This window comes from Nannospalax galili, unplaced genomic scaffold (genome assembly GCF_000622305.1).
Source record: "Nannospalax galili isolate Female #2095 unplaced genomic scaffold, S.galili_v1.0 scaffold768, whole genome shotgun sequence".
NCBI classification, from domain to species: Eukaryota; Metazoa; Chordata; class Mammalia; order Rodentia; family Spalacidae; genus Nannospalax; species Nannospalax galili.
The window spans coordinates 8,461,573-8,477,886 of record NW_008360317.1 but is presented as its reverse complement, the minus strand read 5'-3'; positions in this window follow the sequence as shown (position 1 = coordinate 8,477,886).

Genomic DNA, 16,314 nt, shown 5'->3' with positions numbered 1-16,314 from the left:
GGAAGTGACAGGTGGGAGGGTGGGGGAGAGACTTGTGGGAAGCCGCTTAGGAGCTGTCTGCGGAGGGGGGGAGGTCAAAGTGACAGAAGAGACAGGTAGCAGGGAGTGAGAGATCCCCGCAACATAGAAAGTACTGTGACAGACACCAAAAAGTGGCATCAGACACTAGGAGCCACAGCATCACAGCCTGCGCTACATAGGAAGAGCCTGTGTGAAGGAAGGGAGGGAGGGAGGCAAGGAGGGAGGGAGATGGAAAGAAAGAGCATCTATATCCATAAACGTGGATGTATTTTTAAAGCACAATATTGAAAGAAAAACTAAGTCATGGAAGCATAGAGAATGTGTGGTATCAGTGATAAAAAATAAAAACAACAGGCAAAATTAAACAATATGTTGTATACAAATGTAGATGATTGTGTTAGACAATTCAAGGAAAAACAAGGTGAGGCTAAGGGACTAGCTCAGCACTTGCTTAGCATGTGTGAAGCTCTAGGTTCAATTCCCAGTATCTCAATGCATTACAAAATAAACAACAAGGAAATGATTGATGAAAAATTCAGATATGTGGATTCCTCTTGGGAGCTCAGAGAAGAGGCATTCAAGGGCTTTCAAGGTATCAGTGAAAAATTACCTCTTAAGCTGTATGGAGGATGCATAGGTGTGCCTTTAATTATACTTAAATCTGCACACATACTGTTCATGCACTCTTTTTTTTGCGGGGGGGGGGCGTAGTTTTGAGACAGGGTCTCCCTGTAGCCCCAGCTGGCCTGGAACTCACTCTGTAGACCAGGCTGGCCTTGAACTCCCAGAGATATGCCTACCTCTGCCTCAGAAGGGCTAGGATTAAAGGCGTGCACCACCATGTCCGGCTCTGTTGAGGTGCTCTTGAATGCAGGATGTAGTCATGATAATAAATGATAAACAAAGAGAAGAGTAAAGGAGCACACCAAGTCTTAAGGAGGAGAGAAATAAATCTACGCATAGACACAGCAGAGTATAACAGCAGAAGATCAAAACAGAACAGTTTCTCCCAGACCACTGAATTCTTCGAGAGATTAGATAGGCAAGTACTTGAAAGCAATGATCCGTTGACTGACAGCAGACTTATCCTCAGTGACAGACACATGCAGGTACCTGAATGTTATCTTCAAACTGCTAATGGAAAAGGACTATAAACCTGAATTCCTTACCCATGAGTAATGCCCACAATTTAAGGTACAATAAAAACACTTTTAGACATAGAGACCAAGAGAATTTACCTCTCATAAATCTCAAAAAAGGTACTGAAAGATGATTCTCAGCAGGAAGAAAGTTAACCATAAAGGATGAATGGGAATCAAAAATGGTGAACAAAGAAACTGACCAATATATTGGAATTAGCCTCTCTCTCTCTCTCTCTCTCTCTCTCTCTGCCTCTCTCTCTGCCTCTCTGCCTCTCTGTCTCTGTGCCTCTCTCTTTCTTTGTGCCTCTCTCTGCCTCTCTCTTTGTGCCTCTCTCTCTCTCTCTCTCTCTCTCTGGTTGTTATGGTTTGGATGAGTGGCCCTCAAAGGCCCATTTGTTAAGGGATGGTTACCAGTTTGGTACTGTAGGGAGTTGCTAAAACTCTAAGATGGAGCCTGGTTGGAAGTGGTCATTGGTGTGTGCTTCAAGGAAACTGGCGACTGTGCACACCTCTCCCTCTAGGCTTTCAGCCATGAAATGAAGGGCTTTTCTCTACCACGTGCTGCTGGCCAGGATATGCTGCCTCACCACAAGCATCTTTTAAATTTTTTTATTCATTTTATGTGTATGAGTGTATTGCCTGCATGTGTATAAGTGCACCCATGTTGTGCAATGCCCATGGAGGTCAGAAGAGGGCATTAGATCCCCTGGAACTGGAATTACAGGTGGTTGTTAGCTGCCATGTGGGTGCTGGGAACCAAACCCAGGTCCTCTACAAGAGCAGCCAGTACTCCTAACTGCTGAGCCATCTCTCCAACCCCAATACAACTTTCTTCTAAAAGCAATGTGTCTACCCAGTCAGGACTGAAACCTCCTAATCTGTGAGCTAAAAGAAGCCTTTTCTCCTCAGAATTGATTATGCCAAGCATTGGTTATAGAAATGGAAAGCTGACACTGGAGGTTGGAATCAAGCATCACATAGCAGTAGCCTGACTGGTGGTGCTTGTGCTCAGAGGTATTGGCATTAGAGGGCTTTGAGTTCCTCATCTTGTATTCTACTAGAAGAAATGATTTCACTTTGGATCTTTGTTAAGTATACATGACAAAAAATTTTTTAAAGTGACCTCTAGTGCAACATAAATATGATGTATAATAGTCAAACTAAAAGAAGAAAACAAGACAATAAAAAACCAGACCAATAGTAAGTAGAAAATGGGAGGGGGATACACGATGACCAAAAAGTATGTGTTAGACATAAGTTGGCCCGCATGAATAGGCACAATAGATGTGCAGACTTAAGCCTCATATTAATGGCTTAGTAATAAACTGAACCCTCCAGTTGTGTTAAGAAGTTATTAAAACCCAGCTCTGTGCTCTCTTCATAAAGCAGAGAGATGTAAAAAATGGATGAAGAAAATGACGCAGATACAATAGAATGCCATTAAGCCATAAAAAGGGATGAAATCCTGGGCTGGAGAGAAGGCTTGGTGATGAAGAGCAGTTAATTCTCTTGCAGAGGACCCAAGTTTTATTTCCAACACCCATGTTAGGCAGCTCACAACCTGTAACTCCAGCTCCAGGGTCACCTGCATACATGTGCGTGTGCATGCGCACACACATACACACACATACGCACACATTAATAATGATAATAATCTTTTTTAAAAAGGGGATAAAATTCTGTGATTTGTGGCATGAATGAGCCTAGAGGCCACTGTGTTAGGTGAATTAAACCAGGCACAAAAAGACATGTACCACGTGATCTCACTCATATGTGAAACCTTAAAAAGCTGATCTCAGGGCTGGAAAGGGGATTCAGGGGTTAAGAGTACTTGCTCGTCTTCCAGACGACCTGGGTTTGGTTCCCAGAACCTACATAGTGACTCTATCATCCTCTTCTGGCCTTTGAGGGCACTTCAAACATACCAGTAAACACACCAACAACCAAGTCACTTGTACATGTAAAAATAAATAAATCATTTTTTTAAAGGCTGGTTTCATCAAAGTTGAGTGTCTCATCAAAGAATGATGGTGACACAGACTGGGAGAGTAGAAGAAAGGCATGATAGGGAGAGGCTGACCAACAGGTACCAAGTTACAGTTTGACAGGAGAATTCCCATGTACCACTGCAGGATCAGGGGAACTATATAGCAATTCACTGTGTATTTCAAAGCACCTAGAAGAGAGAAGTCAGAATTTCTCACCACAAGAAATGATAAATGTTTGAGGAGACAGACATGATAATCACCCTTACTAGGTCATTATGTAGTGTATGCATGAACTGAAACATCACATATATGATTGTCATGTGTCATTAAAAAAATGTATGTAAGAAGGCCAGCTCAAGAGGGTTCATGCAAAAATGGAAAGTTCACTGACTGCTGGCCTCCTGGGGGAGAGTGGTAAGAAAGGCCTAACTGAGCGTGTGAGGTTAAGCTGGAAATCACATGGTAAAGTGTTTCAGGCAAAAGATCTCACAGTTCCAAGAGCAGAGGGAGCCTGGTGTGTGTGTATGAGAGAGAGAAGGGAGATCAATGAACTGTTGAAGGAGTGTAGAAGCAGCAGCTCAGGGCCAGGCCCTGTGACAAACTCCTATAACCCCAGCATTACAGAGACTGAGGAAGAAGGGCTGTGGTTGAGGCCAACCTGGACTATGTAGTGAGCTCCAGACTACCCAGGGTTACCCAGAGAAACCTTGTCTCAAAAAACAAAAATGACAACAAATAAAAAGCCACAAAAGGGGCCTGGAGAGATGGCTCCACGGTTCAGAGCACTGACTGCTCTTGCAGAGGACCCATTACCCACACAACGGCTAACAACTGTTGGTAACTCCACTTCCAGGGGATCTGACGTCCTCTCTGACCTCTGTGGGCAATGCACAACACGGGTGCACCTACCTATATGCAAGTAATACACTCATACACATAAAATTAAAAATAATAAATAAAATATTTAAAAAAAATAAACCAAAGAAAAGGAACTAGAGAGATGACAGCAGCTAAGAGCACTAGCTGCTCTTCCAGAGGACCGGAGTTTGAGTCCCAGTACCCACATGGAGGCTAATAACCATCTATAACTCCAGCTCCAAGGGATTTGATGCCCTTTTCTGATCTCCACAAACATGTGGTACACTTGAACCTACAGGCAAAATACTCTTACACATAAAATAAAAATAAGTAATAAAACAATTTAAAATCCTACAAAAGACAAAAAATAGTTTAGGGACAGTCTTGAAGGCCATGGAAGATATTCACATTGTATTTTTAGTGCAATGAAGAACAAGTAGAGAGTTTCTTGCAGGTAAATCGTATCATCTGCTTTACAAAGATCTTTGTGCTGCTGTGTGGGCAGGGGATGTGGATCAGTGATAGAACATGCAGTTCAGCCCCCAGTAGCCTGATGTAATCTCCCAAAAGGTCATCCTGGCTGCTCTGTAGAAAACACATTACTATGGTGTTATAGGAAAGCCCCTCAGTGACTTGTACTGACTCAAGAGGAAGGAGACATGAACTGATCCTGTGGGTTATAATGGACAGAGGCATGAAAAGTTTGGAAGTAGTTTTGGAAGTTGAACCAAGACTTGTCAATTGATTGTGTGCAGAATGTATGACAGGGGAAACTGAGGCAGGCTCGGCTTAGGGACTTGAGTAACGGATGGTACTGGTGTCCCTCACTGAGATGGGGCAGTTGGAGGATCAGACCAGGCGGGCATTGTTTGAGATGACTGTTAGCATCAAAAGGAGACAGTATAGAGGGAGAAGAGTCTAGGGTGGAGTTGAGGTAGCAAATACAAATTACAAATGCCCAGTTGCATTTCAACCAACGGAAAGTAGCAAATGCATCTTATGTATGTGTGTGTGGTGCATGTGTTCACATGTGTGTGAGCACATTGTGTGCAGATGTATGTGCACATGTGTGTATGTACATGTGGAGGTCCAAGGTTGATGCTGAGAATCTTCCTCAGTGGCTCTTCTAGCTTATTCTTTGAGGTAGGGTCTCTTGGGCAAATCAAAAGCTTGCTGAAAAGTCTAGCCTTGCTAGTCAAGTTCTCTAAGGATCCCATCTCCACCTTACAGTGGCTGCCATGCCGACATAGCATTTACATGTTTTCTAGAGATCCAAATTCTGGTCGTCTTGCTTGCCTGACAAGGGCTTTAAACCATTGAGTCACCTCCCAGCTCACAAATAAATTTTTAAAAATTATTACTGTGTGTGTGTGAGAGAGATGTGTATACATGAATGCATGTATGCAAGTGCCATGGCATTTATATGGAGGTCAAAGGACAGCTTTGTAGAATTATTCCCTCTTTCCACCTTGATGTGGGTTCTAGGATCAAACTGAGATGGTCAGGGCTTACACAGAAAGCACCTTTACCCACCGAGCCATCTTGCCAGCCCCCTCTGTAAATACATTTTTAAATGTGTATGAGTATTTTGCCTACATGTCTGTAAGTGCATCATGTGCATGCAAACCCACAGAAGCCAGAAGAGGGCATCAGATCCCCTGGAATTGGAGTTAGAGACAGTTGTTAGCTGCCATGTGGATGCTAGAAACTGACCCAAGTCCTCTGGAAAAGTGCCAGTGCTCTTAACTGCTAAGCCATCTCTACAGCCCCAATGAATATTTTTTAACAGAATATTTTTATGCAATATTTGGGACAAGCTTAAAATTCATTTGTTATCTATCTGAAACTTGAATTTAATTACACATCCTATAGCTTACTTGGAAACCCTGGCTGAGGGACTCCTGTGCTTAATCACCAAATAGAGAAGGATGAGAGGCAAATGAAATGTGTGGCCATGTAATCAGTGTCTCCAGATTTGGAGCCACAGGACAGCCATTTATTATGACAGAGTCCTTGAGTCAGGGATATGGGCAGGGTGTAGTACAGCAATATCCTCTGAGTTGAACATTTCCATCCTGGAAGGAAGCCCCTTAAGACCCAGAAAGTTCTAAGGGGAGGCTCCTTTAGACTTGGGAAATAAACAACTCATAAGTCTAAGGAAGTTCCTGAAACCTGCAGGATTCATAAGGTCCCTCCTCCCCAAGGTTCTATGAGGTAAAGACTGCTGGGGAGAAAGGAGGGCCTCTGACTTATTAGCTCCAAAGTTGTAGCTTTCATGAGTCATCATGGGTCCTGGGATGGGCTTTGTAGCGATACAGTTGCTCATGCTCCTGTAGTAATCCCTCATGCATACTCCTGTAAATAATCCTAATAAACTCATTGGTTCAGCAAGTTGGACTTTGATAGACTCGCTTCTTAGATTTATAGTCAACTAGAGTTCTATCTGGAATGAGTCACACAACACAAGGGATGGGATGTTAGGAATGTCTTGCCTCTGCTCCTTGGACCTCATCTGGAAGGCTGGGAGGCTGGGGCCTTTCTCTGAAGAATAATGACACCTGCATGCCTGGAAGTGGATGGTGGCCCTTGGATGGCATTTCAGCTAGGGTTGCTGGCTAGAATTTTGATGTGGCCCCTATAAGTGGTCTGGGCTTTCTTCCAACAAAATGGAGGAATTCAGAGAGAGAGGAGAGAGGGAGGAGAAAGAGAGAGCGAGAGAGAGAAAGAAGAGGAGGAGGAGGAGGAAGAGGGATGGTAGAAGCTGCATCCTTTTAATGACCTACTCTGGAAAGTCCTGTAGCATTAATTCTGCTGTACTCTATCAGTCAAGCAGACACAGCCTAACCAGGTTCAAGGGGGGCAGTGAAATCCCTGATATGAAGCAGTGAGCTTCTAGAAAAGCATAGGAGACCACATGTGCTGCTATGGTCCTATTTGGAAAATACAGTCTGCCCCAGAGGAGGTCAGTGATGTGGGAGGAAAATGAGGAGAAAGAAGGATAGAGAGAGGAAAGGAGGCAGCAATCCAAGAGAAGGGTGTGTGTGTGTGTGTGTGTAAGCTTACTTTTAAGTGATTCAAAGGGAAATATCACACGTGTGTGTGTGTGTGTGTGTGTGTGTGTGTGTGTGTGTGTGTGTGTGTGTGTAAGAAAGAGCATTATAAGGAGTAGAGCATGTACGGCCAGGCTGGTTGAGTGGCAGAGGGTGGGCAGCAAGCCTGGCATGAGAAGTAACTATGATGCCAGTGTGGGTGGTGGCCAGAGGAAGGATGGGGAAGAGCAGTGGGCTGAGCCCCAAGGAGAACCTGTTGAGGGTCTGTGGTGCCTGCCATAGGCCTTAAGGTAATCATTCTAAGAAAATATTTTAAGAATGGATAGAGTTCACTTTCTATGGCATTGGGATAGAAAAAGTACTCTGAAAATGGTAAAAGTTTTCCATTACTTTCTATAAATGGTTCCGAGTATACCAAGTAATGTTGCATAGCATATTTTTTTCTGTCTATGGTGCTTGAGAAATAATGTCCAATGTCAGCCAACATTATGTTTGGCTATGTGAGTAATTCATCCTTTAATATAGCTGTGGCCTCAAATTCAAGGTTTTTCTTACAATCAAAGAAAGAAGCCAAGATGAGTGAACCCTGTCCTGGTATATTCCCCATGGCCTTGGCTGGAAGGTGTCTCCATGGCAGCCAGCCTTCACAATAGATTTGTGGTGACCAGAACTTCGGGAAGGTTTGGAGGATGAGTAGAAGATGCTGTGGGCAAATAGCTTGAAGGGCCCTCTATCTTCCCCCAGTATCTTCCTGAAGGGAAATATGCCTGATCTACCAAATGTTGTTTGGAAATTGAGAAAAACAAAAACAAAATGAAAAAGCTTTGCTACTTAATTTTTTCCCAGTAGTTTCATCAAATAAGCAATGGAAAATAGTCTGTGTTTGTGCACATAAAGCAAGGCACAAGAAACAAGGGTTTGCCTGAGGTAGAAGGCTGACTGGGAGATGTCAACACCCTAGCCTTTTTATTCCAGGTAACCTGCTCTGTTGCAACAATAATATGTAGATATGCAAATAAAAAAAATAAAGCCAGTGATCTCATCATATGGGAACCTGTCCTTGTGGTCCTGTCTCGCTCTGACTTACAAAGCCCTACTTTAAGTTCCATCAACATGTGCGCACTATTCAGATTTTTCACCCTCTTAAAACCCCCAGGATGATGACGAAATGTCAACACAGCACATGATTTTGTGGGTTGGAGGCACCTTCAAACCACAGCAGTGATTAAGGACAGAGTAAAAGAGAGATGGCAGAAACAAGTGGAGTCTGGGAAATGGGGTGATCGTCTTGGGTGGATTTACTTGAGAAGACTTTGGACACAGAAGCAATTGGACTGGGCCTGGGAGGAGAAGGATTTGAGTAGGGGCCACCCGCCTTAGCAAAAGTGGCATCACAAACATCTTCATTTAAATAGAACTCAGACTTCCTCCCACACTTAGACTCCTAGAAACATCAGTTTCTTTGAAGTTTAAGAAAAAGAACTGCCAGAGTTTGGTGGCACATGACTTTAATCCCAGCACTCAGGAGGCAGAGGCAGGTAGATTTCTGTGAGTTTGAGGCCAACCTGGTCTACATAGTGAGTTTTCTGGGCCAGCTGGGGCTACATGGAGACCCTGTCTCAAAAAGACAAAGAATTTAACATTCAAGTATGCATTATATGCTTCTATTAAACTTTTCTAGCTCTACATGCAAAGCTCCTTAACCTTTGCTTTTGGGTCTTGTCTCTAATAAAGAACTTGGAGTGTTTTTGTTTTTGTTTTTTTTCTTTTAGACTGACTCAAGTGGTTGCACACTGTTCACTTACATTTCTCCCACAATGTTGACCCAAGAATAAAGTATTGGAAGTACTTAGTGTCCCTACAGGTGTGCCCTGGGCAAGGCTCTCCAGGAATTTGCTGGGTCTTTCCTCCAGAAGAAGTGAGGGAAAGAGATGTCTCTCTGATAGAAAAGGCACCAGACCAAGAGGCCAGAACTGAAGATTGACTCTGAACTCCAGGGACACTTCCTTATTTTCATTATTAAAAAATTTCCAAAAGCCAAGAGAATAAAAAGAAAAGCTAGACTAGGATAAAATTTTTGCCAAACACATATCACAGAAGGCTGTGATCCAAAGTATGCAATGGCTTTTAATACGATGGGAAAGAAAAACCCAATATAAAAAATGAACTAAAGACCTTAACAGACTCCTTTCTTAAAGAAAAAAAAGTACAGATGACAAACATATGGAAATATGACCCAAATAATGCTGTACTGGGGAAATACAAATTATCGCTATACATATATTAAATGGCCAAATTCCAGAATGCGCACAGCAAATGATCATGGGATATGGAACAGCAGGAACTCGCCTTCACTGCTGCTGCTGGGAATGGAAAAAATGGCACAGCCACTTTGAAAGACGCTTGTTGGTGTCTTAACAAACTAGACATGCTCTTGGAGTGAAATCCAGCAATGCATTCCTTGGTCTTTACCCAAAGGATTGAAAATATATGCCCGTACAAAAGCCTGCATACAAATATTTGTAACAACTTTATTCATCATTGCAAACACTTGGAAGCAATTAAGATGTCCTTCATTAGGTAAGTCGATAAACTATGAGACATTCTGACAATAGAATACTATTCAGCCGTAAAAAGAAATGAGCCATCAGTTCACAAAAAGGTAGGAACCTTACATGCCTGTTATTACTAAACGAAAGAAGTTAATCTGAAAAGACTATGTGCTGCATGCTTTCAATTATATAACATTCTAGAAAGGCAAAGTATGAGAAGAGGTTAGTAAAAAGATCAAGGTGTGGGGACAGTGAGGGAGGAATAGGCAGGACACAGGGAATTTTTAGGGCAATGAAAACACTGTACCCAATAGCACTGTGGAGCATGCATGCCATTGTACATGTGTCCAAACCCAGAGTACAACATGAAGAGCAAACCCAAGTGCTAACTATGGACTCTAATAGTGATGCACTCATGTAGGTGCTCAGTAATGTTGGTAACATGGGAGGCTACCCCTGTGTGTGGACAGGAGGTACATGGCCTATCTCTATAGCTTTCTTTCAATGTGCTGTACACTATACATGCTCTCTTTAAAAAAGGCTCTCTAAAATGGGATTTAAAAGTATAGAATCAGGCTGGGGGATGAGCCCATCCAGTAAAGTATTTGCTGCACAAGCACAAAGACCTAAGTTCTAGCCACAGAACCCATTTTACATAGCTTTTTTTACAAAGCTGGCGGTGGTACATACTTGTAATCCCCATGCTGGGAGGCAGAGACAGGTGGATAACTAGGGCTTGCTGGCCAGCCAGTCTAGCCTATTTGGCAAGCTCCAGGACAGTGTCTCTCAAAGCAAGGTAAGTCAGATGTGTGGCACACGCCTTTAGTCCCAGCACTTGGGAGGCAGAGGCGGGCAGATCTTTGTGAGTTCAAGGCCAGCCTGGTCTACATAGTGAGTTCCAGGCAAACTGGGGCTACAGGAGACCCTGTCTCAAAAATACCAAAAAATAAAAATAAAAACAAAACAAAAAAACAAAGCATCTGAAATCAAGCCTTAAATAGTTGCTAGTGGGAGATGGCTATTGAAAGATCATGAATGGTTGCTTTGTAAAGAGTTTATTCAGTTGGGTGTGCTAGTGCACACCTTTAATCCCAGCACTTGGTTTGTGAGTTCAAGGCCAGCCTGGTCTACATAGTGAGTTCCAGGCAAACTGGGGCTACAGGAGACCCTGTCTCAAAAATACCAAAAAAAAAAAAAGCAAGGTAGACAACACCTGAAGAATGACACCAATGGATGACCTCTGGCCTCCACATGCTTCCACACGTAGGTACATGTGTATACATGTATACCCCTCCCCTTATGTACACATACACATGCTAATAATAAATTAATACAAAAACAAAATGCCAACTGTGTTGTTGTATAATGTAAATATAAAATGTACAGTCAATAATGGTGCATTAAAAGTGTAACAGTCCTAAGTTTGACTAATGTATGCACCAGGTAACTGTCATCTGCATCAGGATTGGAGCTCTGTGACCCTGAATGCTCACAGTGCTTCTCTGCAGCCCTCCTCCCTCCAGTTAGCTACTGATCTGCTTGCTATTGTCATATTGATTTTCTGAAGAGACTTGCCATTTGCCTTGTAGAATGTGTCACACGTGTAATTGATTCCTTGTAAGAGTCATTAACCTGACACTCTGGCTATTGTATTTCCTGTGCACTGGATGTCAGGCCTAAAGGCTTGGTTAAATGCAGTTAAACTACATGGACACAAAACCTTTGCAGACGATTTCCTGTTGATCTAACACTAGAGTCACTGACAGGGACTCTGAGTTTGCCCCTTTGCTTGAGCCGATCACAGGGTTTTCCTTTGTGAAGAACATTTTTCCCTTGAAATGAGAAGTCATGTGTCCGGGGTTTTGCTTGCTTTAGTTTTGAAGCCCAGAATTGAGGGTGCCACCTTTTTTCCTGCTTTAGGTTTATTTGTAGAAACAAGACAGGACACCAGGCTGTACAGATAGCAGCTGTGAGATGGGGGGAACACTAGTCCATCTGTCCTTACTTGGGCAGACAGCAGCCGGGGGTATGGGGGGATGGAACTAGTCCATCTGTCCTCGTTTTTGGTAGACAGCAGCCATTACTACAGGGCTTTTGTGGGGGTTAGTAGCTGAAGCCAGAGCAGGGGCTACAGCCCCAGCCTAGGTGTGGGGCCTTGGCCTTTGGTTGACAGAGTCTGCCATCCTTGGAGATGTGAGTGTGAGCACACTCCCTAAGGAAGGGATGGATGATGTAAGACCATCAATGGAACCTATGACTAAAACCCTTTGGGGTCTCTGGCTTGAGTCTCTTGGGGTCAGGGACCTTCAGAGCTTCCTAGGCATTCATGGCCTTGGCATTGTTGGTCCACATCATCTGCAGTCCCTTCTTGTGCTTCTTAGGAAAATGAATGTTGCACAGGAACTTGGGGTTCATCCCTGAAGGCATTCCCGTCCCTGTGATGGTAGTTCTTACTGCCATTCTGTGCTGTCTGGGCACTGGCTGTGCATGCTTCCTGCTCTTCACACCTGCATTGCAATGTGAAGTTCCCAAGGTTATAAGAAGGTTCTGGAAAAGCCAGGCTCCTTTTTAATTTAATTAATTAATTTTTGTTTTGTTTCCTTTGAGATTGGGCCTCTCTATGTAGCTCAGACTGGCCTTGAACTTGCAGTGATTCTCCTGCCTAGGCCTCCTGAGTGCAGGGGATTACAGGTATGTGCCACCATGCCCAGCTAGGACTCCATATTCAACTTCATCTGATCCTTGTCTTTCTCCTTTATAACGTGTCAGGAAGTACATGAGCAAACAAAGCATAAATAATCACTGCTTACATGTTATGACTCAGTGATTCTGATGAAATGCACATCATCTGGCCCATCTGCTCTGCGAAGCACCCACCAGCCTGGCAACACCCATCACCTACCTATAAAAAACCTACAAAACCATTCCCACAGCGCTTCCCTGTAGGATGAACTTTGTTACCACAGTCCTCCATCTTCTTGCTGGAGAACCATATGCTTTTCAAAGAAAGTTGCTTTCCTTGGCATACCACCTGCGTCCCCACTTAACTGGCCTGTTGTGTGGTGAGCAGAGGGACTTGGGATTTTTTTTTTTTTTTAAGAGTTTCAGTTACCTCCAGGCATCCATGGTCTGAACGTATTAAATGGAAAAATTCCAGAAATAATTCATAAGCTTTGAATAAGGCATTATTATAATTCTCTTATATTACTACTACTGTTGTCACTAATATCTTATGTGTCAAGTTTATTACCTGAAGTTTATCATAGCTATGCAGGTACATAAAAAAAGAGAGAACGGGCTGGAGAGATGGCTCAGCAGTTAAGAGCACTGACTGCTCCTGCAGAGGACCTGGGCTCCATTCCCAGCACCCACATGGTGGCTACGAACCATCCTTAACTCCAGTTCCAGGGGAATCTGACGCCCTCTTCTGTCCTCCTCAGCATTGCATGACATGGGTGCACTCACATACATGCAGGCAATACACTCATACACACAAAAATGAAAATAATAAACAAAATCTCTTAAAGAGAGAGAGAAAGAGCAGTGTTTGTGTAGGTCTAATACTATAAGGTTTCTGACATTCTTGGTTTCAGCTGAAACCAAGGGCTATCTTGGCACAAATTTTCCTTCCCCATAAGAGTTAAGGACTTAGTGATAAGCAAAGACTCCAGGTCCTCATAACCTTTGTCCCACTGGCTGTAATTTTCAACAATTGTTCTTGCTTCAATCATGTATGTCACAGGGAATGGCAAGATGGTAGTTCCTAATTCTATAATTTCTTCTACTTTCATTGTCTGGCATTCTTTGGTAAAGAGGGGCTTGTTTCATTGCTTTAAGTCTTCAGTTGACACATGCACTGGCTTTAATGATGGGAAAAAGAGGACCACTTTGACTTTGGAGCCAGATGGATCTGAGTTGAACACTGGCTCTGCTACTTATTTGCTGGGGTACTTTAGGGAAAGTATTTGACCTCTCTGAGCATCAAGGTGCCCTCTGCAACATGTCAGCCCAATGTGACTGAGCAACGAACATCCTGGAACCTTCAACTTCTCTTGAAGAAAATAATTCAAGTAAGAATTGCTGCCAGAGGAGGTCAAGAGATGGCTCAACGATTAAGAGCACTGGTCGCTCTTGCAGACGACCTGGGTTTGAGTCTCAGCACCCACACAGCAGCTAACAACCATCTGTAACTCCAGTTCCAGGGAATCCAATACCTTCTTCTCAACTCCATGGGCAATTCATGATACAGGTATACTTACATGCATTGAGGCAATACACTCATACACATAAAATAAAATTAATAAATTTTAAAAATTGTTTAAAAAGAATTGCTGTCAACACTCTCAGAACCAATAGAGAACTGGGGTTGTTCAGCCTTTGGGTAAGTCTTTATGAAAGAAATCAGGTAACCAGGAATTAAAAAGCCATTGAAGGAGCAGGGCAGGGCAGGGCAGGGCAGGGCATTAAATGAGGAAGAGCTACAAAAACAAAGCTTAGAACCCAGAAAAGATGGGAATTATAATCCACTTGTCCCAGAGTATTTTGTCCCCCAAATGTTGTCATCAAGAGATCAGTAGCTGTGGGGTATGGTGGCCAGGCCTTTACTCCCAGCTCTTGAGAGGCAGAGACAGGTGGACTTCTATGAGTTCTGGGCCAGCTTGGGCTACATAGTGAGACGCTGTCTCCAAAAACCAAAAGAATGCAGCTCTCCAGCTGCTCAGGGGCCACATCCGGTGAGGATAACACAGAAATTATAATATGCGTACACATAAAAAAAGTGGTTCAGTCAACAGGTAAATTAGTCTCAATCAACAGATAAATGAATAATCAAATGTGATATTTACATATATTCCACCATAAAGAAAATGGACCTGGAGTACTAATCTATGTTACAGTATGGGTAAGCCTTGAAAATATGAAGCTAAACAATGCAAGAAGTCAGCCACTTAAAAATCACATGTTGTATTATTCTATTTATATGAATGTCTAGAATAGAGAACTTTGTAGAAACAAAGAAGTCTACATTTCAACAAGCCCACGAGTCTACAGTACTGCCTTTCCAACGCATGATTCATGCATACCCTCAGGGAATCCAGAAGGCCAGGATCTCCAGATATGTTTAACTTCGATGGATTAGTCATGAAACATTGCTTTTAGAAAAAAATATAGAAAGAATCTGTTCTTTTCTCAGCACACAGTTTATGCATGCACAATTATCCTGCAGTATATAAAGGTCAATTGATTTCAAGACCACTTGTACATACCAAATTCTATGGATGCTCACATTTCCCAATCTGCATAGTATCTGCACATAATTTATACTCTTACCACACACTTTAAAACTTTTCTAGATTATTTATACCACGTAAACAGTTGCCATCCTGTGTTGCCTAGGGAGCAATGAGAAGAAAAAAAATTCTGTATGTGTTCACTACTCATGCAGTTCTGTTTTTCTATAGGTACTTTTGACCCATAACTGTTTGGGTGGAACTCATAGTATGGAAGGTCAACAGTGCTACCTGAAATCCAATACAACTGAACATTTATTTTCTGGAATTTCATAGCTCAGTGTGATTCTTACTTTGAATATTATTATCAGTGATGAGAACATCTATAGTTCTTAATCCAACTGTGAAGAAGAAAAGATGCAGCATGATGGGCAACCTACAATGCCCAAGCTTGGCACAGGTACCAACAGAAAACTGGCAGCCAGGACCAGGGAGAACCAAAGCCCTAAACAGTATTCATAATACCCAGGGTTCCTCTAAGTTAAGGATTCAGTACTGGGGCTGGAGAATTACTCAGCCGTTAAGAGCACTGGCTGTTCTTGCAGAAGACCTGGGTTTGAATCCCAGCACCCACATGGCAGCTAACAACTGTCCGTAACTCCAGTTCTGGGGGATCCGACAGTCTCTTCTGTCCTCCGTGGGCATTGTACAACACAGGTGCATTGCCTACATGCAAGCAATACATGCATACACGTAAAATAAAAATAATAAATAAAAGATTTTTAAAAGTTATTGTGCGTGTGATGTATGCATGTGTGCATGTTTATGTGCAGCTGTGTGTACCTGTGCATGGACCAGAGGTTGATATTAGGTGCCTTCCTCTATCACTTTCTACCTTATTTCTTGAGGCAGGGTCTCTCACTAAACCTGAGGCTCACAGTTGTGGCTAGATCACCTGGCCTGTGAGCTCTGGGGATTCGCCTGTCCTCATTCTTTCAGGGCTGGAATTGTAGGCTTGTATCACCACACCCAGCTGCTATGTAGGTGCAGGGGATCAAACTCAGGTCCTCATATATGCAATGCACAGCATGCACTGTATCTACTGAAACATTTTCCAAGTACCATGTTAAAACTCTTCAGAGTAGAAGCAAAATAGTACAAACAGTTAAACAAGCAAAATTAACACTACAACTCAGAATCTTTCTATAACTGATAATGAGCTTAGCCTCCAATTTTCATGAAAACCAAAAACCCTTTTTTCTGCAAAGTGGAAGTACTTAAGACTTAATCCAATGCTTGGGCCATATGACGAACAATTACAGAAACGTTATTCTGGAAAATAAGGATGGTTTCTACAGGAAACTTTGAGAGGAGAATGGATGTGGACATTTTTCAGTGGGAGGAAAAGAATTAAGAACAATTCATTAGACTGAAGAAGGTAAGGTAGCAAGCTGACACAACTCAATTGCAGGTTT